General features: G+C 46.8%; 1 protein-coding gene across 4 annotated transcripts in view; it reads left to right on the forward strand.

Annotated features, from left to right (window-relative positions):
• The first annotated feature begins 9,391 nt into the window (after positions 1-9,391).
• Positions 9,392-13,288, forward strand: part of armc2 (armadillo repeat containing 2) — a 37,753-nt gene continuing 33,856 nt past the window's right edge. For 3 of the 4 annotated variants that reach the window (XM_060041497.1, XM_060041500.1, XM_060041499.1), the window contains exons 1-2: positions 9,393-9,547; positions 12,299-12,445. The gene's annotated coding sequence lies outside the window, so the exon portion shown is untranslated. Of the gene's footprint in view, positions 9,548-12,298; positions 12,446-13,288 lie in introns of all 4 variants that reach the window. The other variant, XM_060041498.1, reaches the window with a different exon arrangement.

Genomic DNA, 13,288 nt, shown 5'->3' on the forward strand with positions numbered 1-13,288 from the left:
TTGGGGGGGGGGGGGGGGGGGGGGGGCACTCATTAGTAATGAGCCATTCATTTCCCGGTGTGGTTTCAGAGCGTAAACAAGACTCCCGGTACACACAGGGGCGTGCCCCAGATAAGGACATTACCCGGGTTTGTGGTTTCTTCAGCCTTATTTCCACAGCGTGGCCAGAGTGCCTTTGATTGATGTGATGAAGCTCCTCTTCAAGTGGACCCCGGCTCTCGGTGCACGGTGGCTTGGAGCCGGGTGTTGTGTTCTCTCACACACACAAACCCTCATGCACTAATTGCTGCTAGCCTCGGGAGGAAGGATCCATAACAGGGTGTGACCTGAGAAGTGGTCGGTCATACCTCTGTGCGAATGATACTTCTGTGTGTGTTTGTGTGTGTGTGTGTGTGTGTGTGTGTGTGTGTGTGTGTGTGTGTGTGTGTGTGTGTGTGTGTGTGTGTGTGTGTGTGTGTGTGTGTGTGTCGCAGACTGTGGGCGTATGTGTGTTTGGTCAAGACTGTGTTTGTGTGTGTCGTGTGTCTTTGTCTGTGTCTGTGTCTGTGTGTTTCAGTGTGTGTGTGTGTTTGTCCGGGGGCCTGTGTGCGCGTGCTTGCGTGTGTGTGTGTGTGTGTGTGTGTGTGTGTGTGTGTGTGTGTGTGTGTGTGTGTGTGTGTGTGTGTGTGTGTGTGTGTGTGTGTGTGTGTGTGTGCGTGTGTGTGTGTGTGTGTGTGTGTTTGTCTGGGTGACTGTGTGCGCATGCTTGCGTGTGTGTTCATTTGTGTGATAAGTACCGCAGTGGGATGATGTCATCTCTGTGAACGGCCCGCTGGCTATGGGAGACTCAGGCTGGTGTCCTGCAGGAGCTCATTCACCAGGCACTGACCCCTGGCATGAAACGCAATAGAGAAGCCCACTGGATTATATATTATTAATAATAATAGTGGTATTAATATTATGACCCACTTGATTATTATATTATTGCTGTTAATAATAGTGGTAATAATACAATTATCCACTGCATTATTATATTAATAATAATTATAGTGGTAATAATATAATTATCCACTGCATTATTACATGATATCTACTGGTACTATTATCAAGCCAGTGTACAAGGGCCAGCAGTCCACCTCTTATTTCAACACATCATTGAATATTGTTAACACATTTATCAGAATAAATAAGTTTGGTACAATACCTTCTTTTGTTTGTTTTTACCAGCCGCCAGGTCTTGTTACCGCCCTTAGCGATCCATCCCCATTGATCTGGAATGATCCACTCCACCAGCGGGCGTTTGACTGCAGATGGCGTCAGACCAGTGACCTTAAAGGCTCTCCTCCATATGCAGCCGGCTCCACCTCATTCAGTGGAGGAGCAGCTTTGGTTTCATTTGGATTTTGTTTTTTTTACATTGGCTGAGGAACTCTTGAAACCCTTTCAGCTCAAAGGAGTTTTGGATATAGTTTCTATAATTAGCTGTGTTGTTTTGTGCGTTTGCGTGAGAGTAGGATGATTAGAAAAAAATTACGTAATTCAGCATATACTTTATTCAGTTGGCAGCTTTCTTTTCACCCTCTACCAGGGTTTCAAACTCATACTGAGAAAATTTGAAAATGTGCAGTTTATAGAATACCTTCAATATTTCATTGCACAAACAGGCACACACACACAAACACACGCACACACACACACACACATATACATTAACAAACGCAGAATCGGCTGTAGGTTGAAGAAATTGTACTTTATCATTCACATTTATCAAACAAACAAAAGCCCAAAAGTGGAAAAAAAAATAGCATGTATGCATGATATGCTTCACATAATGAATCAGTCAAAGCCATTTAAACACTAACTGCATGGCTCCATATGAAAACTGAACACCGCTTTTCCAAGATTGTGTGGTCGCAAAGCAAGCAATACTCAATTGTTGTTGTTTTACAATTGTTTCATGATACCGCCTCATTTCCGGAGCTATCTCCTCCTACAGTCATAGAGAGTTTAACACCAAACCAAAGCCGAAATTTGTGAATTTATCAGTTTTTACGCATTTTCATGATAATATTATTTAATGACGACTATGCAAAATTACCTTAAATACAACTTTGACAATATTGGGTGCTATATCTCACACTCACAGCTCTAAGGATCTGCCCCCCCACCATTAGGGAAAATGTTGAAATGTTTTTTTCTCATGAACCATTAGCCCAAATGCCTCAGAATGGGGTTAACTTTCTCCTGAGATATGACCAAACATCATTTTAAATATATATAATTTTTGTAAATGGCCAAATTGATCTGCTTCAGCAAACTTTAGCATTTCCCTGGGACCTGAAACGATGTGATCCATTAAATTTATAAACAGGTCAAAGTGTTTCAATGTCGCCTTATTTACCCTTGACTAGTTGTCTGCTTGTAACAATCACACAGAGAGCGATGCAGATAAGGAGAACAACACAAGAATGGTTGACGCTGATCCGAGGGAATCATAAGAGCCATGATCAGGGAATGGAAAACACAGTGGACACCTTGGCATTATACCTATCGTCCACTAATACAATATCTTTCTTGACTATCTCTCTGGCTATCGGAAGGACGAACAGACTCAATATTAGGTCTGGGAAAGACCTTTCCTCTCACTATCAACAAACATATGCACACACACACACACACACACACACACACACACACACACACACACACACACACACACACACACACACACACACACACACACACACACACAAAGAAAGAAAGTCAAGGTCATCATAAATAACACACCCATGCATCTATTGTCTAGCAGAGGAACAATTGAAGCAAGCTGCTTATTGTTCTGTGTTGTTGTTGTGTGTGTGTGTGTGTGTGTGTGTGTGTGTGTGTGTGTGTGTGTGTGTGTGTGTGTGTGTGTGTGTGTGTGTGTGTGTGTGTGTGTGTGTGTGTGTGTGTGTGTGTGTGTGTGTGTGTGTGTGTGTGTGTGTGTCAGAGTGTTCCTGTGTCTCTGTGTGTGTTTCTGTGTGTGTGTGTGTGTGTGTGTGTGTGTGTGTGTGTGTGTGTGTGTGTGTGTGTGTGTGTGTGTGTGTGTGTGTGTGTGTGTGTGTGTGTGTGTGTGTGTGTCTGTATGTGTGTGTGTGTGTCTGTATGTGTCTGCGTGCATACATCCATCCGATAACATGGCAAGTGTGAGGTGCTGAGACAGGCCGGTAGCAATAGGTGTGTATGTATGTGTGTGTGTGTGTGAGTGTGTGTGTGTGTCTGTGTACGTGTGTGTGTGTGTGTGTGTGTGTGCGTTTGCGTGTGTTTATTTCTGTGTGTGTATCTGTATCTGAGTGTGTGTGCGTGTGCGTGTGCGTGTGTGTTTCCATGTGTGCGTCTGTGTGTGTGAGTGTGCCTGTCCATGTTTGTGTGTATGTGTGTGTGAGGGAGAGAGAGGGGAGGGAATGGTCTTGAGCGTAATTTCACGTGGGTCTCTGTGTGCACGTGCCTCCTGTCCTGAGTTATGACCCAGGCCCCACCAGTAAACCCACCAGGGGAAAGCATAGCATGGCTTCATTACACACTCCTCATCAAGCCCCACCACCTCCTTTCCCTCCTCCTCCACCCCCACTACCTCCACCCCCACTACCTCCACCCCCTCCTCCTCCACCCCTTCCTCCTCCACCCCCTCCTCCTCCACCCCTTCCTCCTCCACCCCCTCCTCCTCCACCCCCTCCTCCTCCAACCCCACTACCTCCACCCCCTCCTCCTCCACCCCCACTACCTCCACCCCCTCCTCCTCCACCCCCTCCTCCTCCATCCCCTCCTCCTCCACCCCACTACCTCCACCCCCTCCTCCTCCACCCCTCCTCTTCCACCAACTCCTCCTCCACCCCCACTACCTTATCCCCCTACTCCATAACCTCGTAGAGCAATACATACAAACAGGCTTCAATGCAAAGTCAAAGAGACTTGATGTTCAAACACCACATTAAGCTTACCTCGTGTTGCTTTATGCCATTAATCAACCGATCTCACTAAGTCAATAAAGTTGTCAAAAGGAAATAATTCTGATTCTGATTGTGAAATGAAAGCCTTTATAAATGTGCATGCTGGCATTACACAAGTACATGAGTCTTTGGTTTTGCCTGCTCATCTGGACGTTGGCAGGATCTTGGCTCCTAGTCTTTCTCCTCAGTGTGTGTGTGTGTGTGTGTGTGTGTGTGTGTGTGTGTGTGTGTGTGTGTGTGTGTGTGTGTGTGTGTGTGTGTGTGTGTGTGTGTGTGTGTGTGCGTGTGTGTCTGTTGGTATCACTTTATTTGTAAAGATGATGGAAGAGCCATGTGCTCCACAGAGAGACCTTAATTGACTCTGAGTATGTGTGCGTGTGTGTGTGTGTGTGCGTGTGTGTGCGTGCCTGTGTGCCTGTGTGTGTGGGTGTGTGTTTGTGTGTGCGTGTGTGTGTGCGTGCCTGTGTGCCTGTGTGTGTGGGTGTGTGTTTGTGTGTGTGTGTGTGTGTGTGTGTGGGGGGGGGCCATCACCATCAATCACAAGGGTATCATGGCAAAGAGAGAGAGAGAGAGAGAGAGAGAGAGAGAGAGGGGGAAAATAACGGTTATAACGGTGCGGTCACTGGAGAGTCCCTGTGCTCTCTTTGGCAGATAAGGCTGACAGGCTGTGCTGTGACGTACACACACACACACATACACACACACACACACACACACACACACACACACACACACACACACACACACACACACACACATACACACACACACACACATGCCGCACAAAGGGGGAGGGTTGATTGATGGACAACAATTTCCTATTGTGCGTGTATGTGTGTCTGTGTGTGTGACGTTTGTGTGTGGGTGGGTGTGTGTATGTATGTGTGTGTGTGTCTGTGTGTGTGTTTCTCATGTTTTTGCGCGGGTGTGTATGTTCGTGATTGTTTGTGCTTGATTTGTGTGTGTGTGAGAGTGTTTGTGTATGCGTGTTTGTGTGTGTCGTAGTTGTTAATATCATGATGCAAGCTTTCTATGCATCACCACACCATCCAATATATGTAAGTGTCTGATCCACCTACCCCCTTTTTACTTACCTTTCCATATGATATTACCTCACCAACTCATACTTCACTATTCTCTTTTACTCCAATCATTCTGTCACTATGCTCTCTATTAACTGTTTTTGAAGTACATTTTAACATACAATGAGATTAAAGAAAAAGAAAGTGGTGGGGAAATTAAAGCATCAGAACTATGGATTGTTTGTGTGCGTGCGTGTGTGTGTGTGTGTGTGTGTGTGTGTGTGTGTGTGTGTGTGTGTGTGTGTGCGTGCGTGCGTGCGTGCGTGCGTGCGTGCGTGCGTGTGTGTGTGCGTGTGTGTGTGTGTGTGTGTGTGTGTGTGTGTGTGTGTTTGTGTGTGTGTATAATATAGCATGTTGTGCAACATCAAAATGGCACAGCTGATGTTTTCATATTCCCTGTATTTTAGAGATGCTAATGAATCTCCTCAAATACGAGTGTTGGTTGTAAAGCAATGAGATGAGAGGAAATATGTTGAGAGTGCAGTGCATTGAAGGACGTTAAGTACACAGACACACACACACATCCTGGCCAAGACTATTCTGAAATGTGTGAATGCTCACTTACTGCCCAGGATCGTTCTCTACACAATGCATTCAAACTGATAATTATAAATCAAATTTAAAATGTTTTCATTAACTTATGAACAAAAATATTAGGTTTAATGTTGATTGAAAGTGTGCTTCCTGCTTTTTCTTCCCTGTTATCTTTTCCATAATATGATCATATTTGATGTAATTTATTCACCTTTTTTTCCTGACACTGAATCGTGGAATTTGCACAGCCATTGTGTGAGTATTTGTGTTTGTGTGAGTGCTCATGCGTTGTGTGTACCTGTGTGTGTGTGTGTGTGTGTGTGTGTGTGTGTGTGTGTGTGTGTGTGTGTGTGTGTGTGTGTGTGTGTGTGTGTGTGTGTGTGTGTGTGTGTGTGTGTGTGTGTGTGTGTGTGTGTTCATTTGCGTGTGAGTGTGTGTGTGTCTGTCTGTATGTGTTTGCGTGCATACATCCATCCGATAACATGGCAAGTGTGAGGTGCTGAGACAGGCCGGTAGCGATAGGTCTGAGTCAGAAGTCTTTCTATTAGCATACAGAATCAGATGCATGACTCACCGGGAAGCTGTCTCTCTGATAGGGATCACCAGGAGACACAAAAGCAACATGTAGTCTCCCAACCTGAGAAAGGAATATTTGCATTATTAAATACATTTTACGCTAAATAAAGAAACTATAACTTCATGTTTTGTGAGAGATCCGAAATTTGACATTAGAAATGAGAGATTGGTTTATGCTAAATTGTTTGTATCATCTACTATGTGCACACATTTAGCATTCAGTGTGTAATGTGTATATTTAACAAATTGTATTATCTTAATGGGGAATGCAGTTATTGGCTACTTTAAAACTGGACTAGAAAATTAACCATGTGAAAAAATAACTAGGAAGCTGCAATAGTCAACATGTATGACACATATCGTTCTGTTAAGTCCTTCATGTGCGATGGATCTCACCCACAAAATATATTTTATGAAAGTAGTCTGGTCAGAGCTGATAAAGGCCTCTTTATTCCATCACATGCAGGTGGCCCTGTCAGCAGGCGAGCTCATCACTTTGGCCTTTTAACATCATACTTCTGTCCTGCATTCGGCATTTGCAAGCAAGTGGGTTGCTGACTGAGTCAAAAAACACATCTGATAACTTATTTTAATGCTGCACGGACCAGCTGAGCTGACACACAAAAACCGAACCCGGACTCGGAAAGTTTCTTATCTCCATGTTTTAAAAAGTATGACATAGATTAAAAAAATATGTGAAGTGAGACCGACAGATAGCAGATGTGGTTGAACCTCCCACACTTACTAGGATTGCATTTTAGAGGCCGTGACTCATCGTATGAAGCATCAGTCTTACTGAACAAGACATTTATACATGTGTTGATGCGCAGTGCGCAAAATGTGTGTGGAGCCCTAATGTATTCAGAAGGGGGAACAACATCAATGACAGAAAAAAAAAAAGAACAAACTAGAAAGTTACACCCTTTTTCATAGGGATCAATCAAGACTGTTTTGATGGAGGAAGAGAGAGAGAGAGACAGAGAGAGAGAGAGAGAGAGAGAGAGAGAGAGAGAGAGAGAGAGAGAGAGATAGAGAAAGAAAGAGAAAGAGAAAGAGAGAGAGAGAGAGAGAGAGAGAGAGAGAGAGAGAGAGAGAGAGAGAGAGAGAGAGAGAGAGAGAGAGGGAGAGAGAGAGAGAGAGAGAGAGAGAGAGAGAGAAAGAGAGAGGGGGGGGGGAGAGCGAGGGAGAGAGAGAGAGGGAGAGGGACGTTAACCTCCATGTCAGATGTGTCTCTCTTTGCCATCATTCTAAGCTCCTGGCCAGATAGAGCTGGTTGCCAGGGAGACGAGCCACCTTCAAAGCAAATCAACCCATTCATTCCTATGACGTGAACGGTTCTTGGCGTTGTGTGTTTGAATGTTTGTGTGTGTGTGTGTGTGTGTGTGTGTGTGTTTGTGTGTGTGTGTGTGTGTGTGTGTGTGTTTGTGCGTGTGTTCCTATGCAATTCTGTGTGTGTGTTTGTCTGTGTGCGTGCGTGCAGTCTTTTCTAAAAGATATCCAGCACCCTTTTGCCTATTAGTCAGAGCAATTGGTTAATTATAAATAAAGATTATTAATTATAACTTGATGTATGTCAAAATTGATATGAATATTTATTATGACCATACAAGCCTTACTCACCGTACATATCAGTGCCTCGTGTCCTGACAGTATGTTTCCCCCCCTCCCTTAGTGACAAGGAAATCACAGAGATCACCTGCCTCTTGCTATTGGCCGAGAGCTCTATGGTGATAACCTGTGATTGGGCATGGCTCCTGCGCCCTATCGGCCAATCAGGTGTTCTGTTTCCGAGACAGAGAAGTTTGAAGGGTTATTTAAATCCAATCAAAGACTAGGAATATTGTTCAGATGTATATTCAACGATGAAAATAGTTAAATAAAAAAAGCTAGTGGAAAGAAAGGCCTAGAACTGGCCGAATGTGCAGATCCACAGACCTCTGATGGATGTGTTGAAGTGACCAGACCATCTTTATGGGTAAGAAGACCAAGAGACAAATCTGGGGATTATATAAACTTGTCCACCTGTGTCTATTTGTTTATGTCTTTGAATGTTTATCCGTATGAAGCACTCGTTCATGGTTTACCGAAACGTAAAACTGATGAGGAGACCATTATGTGCCACCTTTCCCCCTCAAGAAATACTTTCTGTTTCCTCAAAATAGTGGACCAATCCAAACCCTGGATTATATTACGACGTTAAATATCTTGGGAGGTTAATCATTTGGCAAATTGGTTAGCAGCCAAAAATAGATTTTGAAAAATTATTTATTGAATTGTTTATTATATGAATTACTTGATATCAATCTGCTTTTGCTGGACAGTTTTAATAAAATTAACGTACAACAACCCTTTTGTGGAATTGCTGTCATGTATGCATTGAAGTGTATTGCCTGATTCAATCTGCCGTCCAGGTAAACCTACTATGATACAGCAGCATATATGATTACCCATGGCAAATAAATGCATCACACTAATCTATTGAGTAGGCTGGTTCAATTGCGTGGTGCACAAAATAACTATAAAATCAAACAGGGACACTTCAAAGAGCTAAAAGATAATGATGTCAAAGACTGAGGGGGCGGGGTTAGAGGTCACGGTATGCCCTCTATTGCCTATATTACAGTCGTTAAATCAAAGGGACATAATAGGACAATTAACCTATAGGCCTGTATGTGGTAAGGGGATGGTCAAATAAGACATCCTACGTTTGTTGGGTGTTACATGTAAACATTTGTCTCTTTGTCTTTGTGAAATTGCTGCAGCTCCTATACCGAAGAAGATCCGGGCAAGACAGATTGTGAGGAAGGCCCGGTGCATTTCAGCCAGGGCAGGGTTAGGGTTAGCCAGCTCTGACCATCCCCTCTTGGAGGAAGAATTTCTCCTTCCATCTGGTCGAAGGTATAGGATGCCAAGGTGCAAAAGGTTTAAATTGTCCTTTATTCCTCGTGCAATTAATGCACTCAACAAGTGTTAAACCTTGACGGCACTTTCAAACAACACTAAAGGGCTTTATTTCAAATGGAATACACTTTTATTAACGGACAGTGGTATTTTATTTGGTTGTATTTGGTCAGGTTGTTTCGCCTCATGTCTTTTAAGATGTTGTCTTTTCCACTGCTGTAAACCAAAATTCCCTTTCAGGACAAATAAAGAACTGAGCTGAACTGAACTGATGGATTGGATGTCCAGCAGCCAGCCTCGTCGCTTCTCAGCCTCCCGGAGGAACGTGCTCGTGACCTACCGCTGCGTAAAGCTCGTGCATGTGAAGTCAACGCCGAAGTTTCCAACGCATCTGTTGTGAAACTCCTTGTAGAGTTCACCTTTAATGTAGACATGCAGACACTTCGGCGGCCGTGTGGTTATCAGCTCAAAGATTAACAGTAATCGGTAAGTCTAAACGTTATTTATGTTCTGTCTCCTCATTGATCATGAGTGCGTTAACGTTAACCCTCTCACGAGCCCTGTCCGTTGCATGCATCACTGGTTATTAGTTATCGTTCTTATATTGTAGGCCAGGCTACGTTATGATCAATCCCACTGCGTGTACTTTCCCTTATCTACTTCATTACTTAATATGAGCATTGCCCCTCGATTGCATTGCTCGGGTTTGGTTTGTTGACAAATCGACGTCCTCAGCGACGCTGCGTAACCATGGTGATTGGATGTGAACGCGCTCCTTGTTCAAGAGCAAAAACATATACGTAACGCGGATCTGGTTAGGCAAGGCAAGGCAACTTTATTTACATATAATAGTACTTTTATACACGAGGCAGACTCAAAGTGCTTCATATTAAAATAAATAATACATATATATTGTAATGACCTCGAAGGTGACATAATGATGTCCAGTCATAAGTACTTGAAGGAACTTTAATGTTAATTTAATCCAGGTCACTGAAACCCCCAACCCCCAACCTGGTCCCTTCGACGTGCAAGCCCCCACCCTCCTGTTCTCCCAAGCCCCTTCCCTAGCTGACCTGATGATTTGCCCCCCAGACTGATTGACAAGTAGAACATTATACTGCGTGTTATTATTATTATTATTATTCCAATGCATGCACATAGAACTGGCATAACGGAAAACGAAATAAAATGCAACACATAATACACAAACTCTTTAAATGTCCCAGGGTTGCTACACTGCCTCCCTCCTTCAAAGTTCCTCGTCCTTGAGGGAACAAACAAAGTCCCGGAAGCGACCTGGCGCTCTCCCCTCCCTACGAGGCCGTGTTGGGGCTACGGGGGGCTGGGGAGAAGCACCTGGGGGCGAGAGGGGCCCACGAGTGTCAGGCCCGGGGATGGGCAGGGGGAAACGGAGGGGCGGGGCTGGGGGTCATGGTGCTGACTGTGGTGATCGACAGGGAGGGGAGACAAGGATAGGGTTAGTTTGGGACCTAGGGCCAGAACACTGAGGTGTGCGTGTCCGGGGCCCATTCGCCCCGGTGCGGGGAGCTGCAGGGCTCGCTGGAGCAGGTTGAGGGGTGGCGGTGCCTCGATAAGAGGCCAACCTGTCTCTGTGGAGGGCCACCCTCTTTCCCCGAGATGGTAGCTGGACCCTGTACACCACCTCCCCCATTCTCTCTGGGACCCTGCATGGCCCGATCCACTCGCTATCAAGCTTCGGGCATCTTCCCTTCTTTCTTTGCGGGCTATAGGTCCAGTCCAGCTCCCCAACCTCAAATTGCCTGCCACGATAACGCACATCATAGTTATTTTTCTGCCTCACCCCTGCGCTCAGCAGCTGTCCTCTGGCGAAGGAGTGAGCCGTCTCCAGGCGGTCCTGGAGTCTCCTGGCATACTGTGGGCCGGGAGGAACAGGGGGAGAATTGGGCGGCCGGCCAAACGCCAGGTCAGCAGAGGTGCGAAGCTCCCTGCCCAACATCAGCAGATCAGGCGTGCAGGACGTCGACTCCTGGACAGCTGACCTGTACGCCATGAGCACCAGAGGCAGATGAGTGTCCCAGTTCCGCTGATGCTCAGCCGAGACAATGGCCAGGTGCTGCTCCAATACAGCGATGAAATCGCTCCACCAAGCCATCACTCTGTGGGTGCAGGGGGGTAGTACGGGTCTCCTGCATGTCCAGCCTGCTACATAAAGCCGCAAAGACACGGGATTCAAAATTTCTCCCCTGGTCACTGTGGATGGACTCAGCTGCCCCAAAACGGCTAATCATCCCGCCGACCAAAGCGTCCGCTATGGTCTGTGCCCCCTGGTCAGGCAGAGCGCACGTCTCCGGCCACTTGGTAAAATAGTCCACGGCCGTGAGGACATAATTGTTCCCCCTCTCTGTGCAGGGTAGCGGGCCCACCACATCCAGCCCAACCCTCTCTATAGGGAACCCCACAGGGAACTGCTGTAACTGGGCATGGGACCTTTCAGCGGGGCCTTTGCGGGCTGTGCAGCCATCACAGCGGTGACAGAAGTCCTCAACGTCCCTCTTGTGCTGCCCCCAGTAGAAGCCAAGGCGGAGGCGACGCAGGGTCTTTGTCACCCCAAAGTGCCCCGAGCCCACAGCACCATGGACCACTTGAAGCACTTCCCCACGCAGAGAGTGAGGCACCTGCCACCTCACCTCTCCGGTGGTTCCTTTCAGGCCCGCTGAAGCACGCCATCCCACAGTCGCAGGGCTTTGAACTTAACCCACAGACCCTAGGTGACCAGGGAGAGAACGGCCACTTCTTCCCATGGGGGCCGTCGCTGTAGGTCCAACCACTGGAGCACTGGTCGAAGGTCTGAGTCCTCCTCCTGCTGCCGTCTCCATCCTGCGTCCTCCTCCTGCTGTCTTGAAGGAGCCCCCGTGTGCCAGTATATCCTCCAGGTAGACGATACACTGCTGCCGGGGGATGCCGGCAAGCACTCTGTCCATCAGCCTCTCGAAGGTCGCAGGTGCATTGCAGAGGCCAAAAGGGAGGACCCGAAACTGCCACAACCCTCTGCTAGTGCAGAATGCAGTCTTGGGTCTGGCATCAGGGGCGAGGGGGGACTGAAAGTATAGTAGCAAGAGCGGAGATCGAGTGAGGAGAACCAGGACGACCCAGCTACGACATCTAAGGCCTTATCAGTGCGCGGGATGTCTTTCCTTGTTACTGCGTTAAGGTGCCTGTAATCGACACAGAATCTCCTAACCCCCTCCTTAGGCACCATCACCACGGCTGCTGCCCAGGGACTATCTGCTGCATCTCCCACAGCGCCTGGTCCGCAGCCTCCTGGCAGGCCAAGGGCAGGCGACGCGGGCACATTCTGATGGGCCTGGCATCCCCAGTGTCGATCTCATGCTGCACCAGGTGCGTCTGACCCACATCGCTCACATTCAAGGCAAAGCTGTCCTTAAACTCTGCCAGTAGTCGCCACAGCTGCTCCTGCTGTTGAGGATCTAGTCCATCACAATGCCCCTGCCAAATTGCCTGCACAGTAGACAGCACAGTCTCCTCACCTGTCTTGGGAAGCTGGGCAGGGCAGGGGAAGGGGCCCAGGCTCATGGAGTGGGGTGCCGGGCTGGCAAGGGAGTAGTCTGCAGGGGCCGCAACATTGTGGTTGGAAGATCTTTACAAGGGGGTGAAGGGGGCCGGGGATGTGTGACTGGTCCATCTGAGCTATTGTCGGTGGGGGCCGGATGTAGGAGGTGTTTGGCGGGGCCAAATAGACTGTGGGCCCTCCTTGGAGGCCAATCGCCCCCCTCTCCAGGTCCAGCTGGTAGCCTGTGCACTGCAGGAAGTCCAGCCCTAGGATACAGGGGGCCTGGAGAAACTGATCCCCAGCAAGTTCGCTCTGCACGGCTGGCGGCATGTGGGCGTATACACGCCGAAACAGGCTCTTGATATCGTTATATATATATATCAGATCTACTGAGACCAATTATCCCCAGAATAAACACAAAAAATGGGAAAGAGGGATAAAGTTACTATGCAACAAATAGCTGCAATAAACTCCCTGAGGATTTAAAACTTGCCCCAACCCTGACTAAATTTGAAACAAGACTGAAGACTTTATGTTGACTTTATCTTCCTGCTAAATCTTAAATACATTGCACTTCAAACTTTTGCACTTTTTCTACAAGTGCAAAAGTGTATATATATATACTTTTGGACTTTTATGAGTTTTCTTTTATTCTTCCAAATTTATTATAT

This window comes from Gadus macrocephalus, chromosome 21, assembly GCF_031168955.1.
Source record: "Gadus macrocephalus chromosome 21, ASM3116895v1".
Lineage (NCBI taxonomy): Eukaryota > Metazoa > Chordata > Actinopteri > Gadiformes > Gadidae > Gadus > Gadus macrocephalus.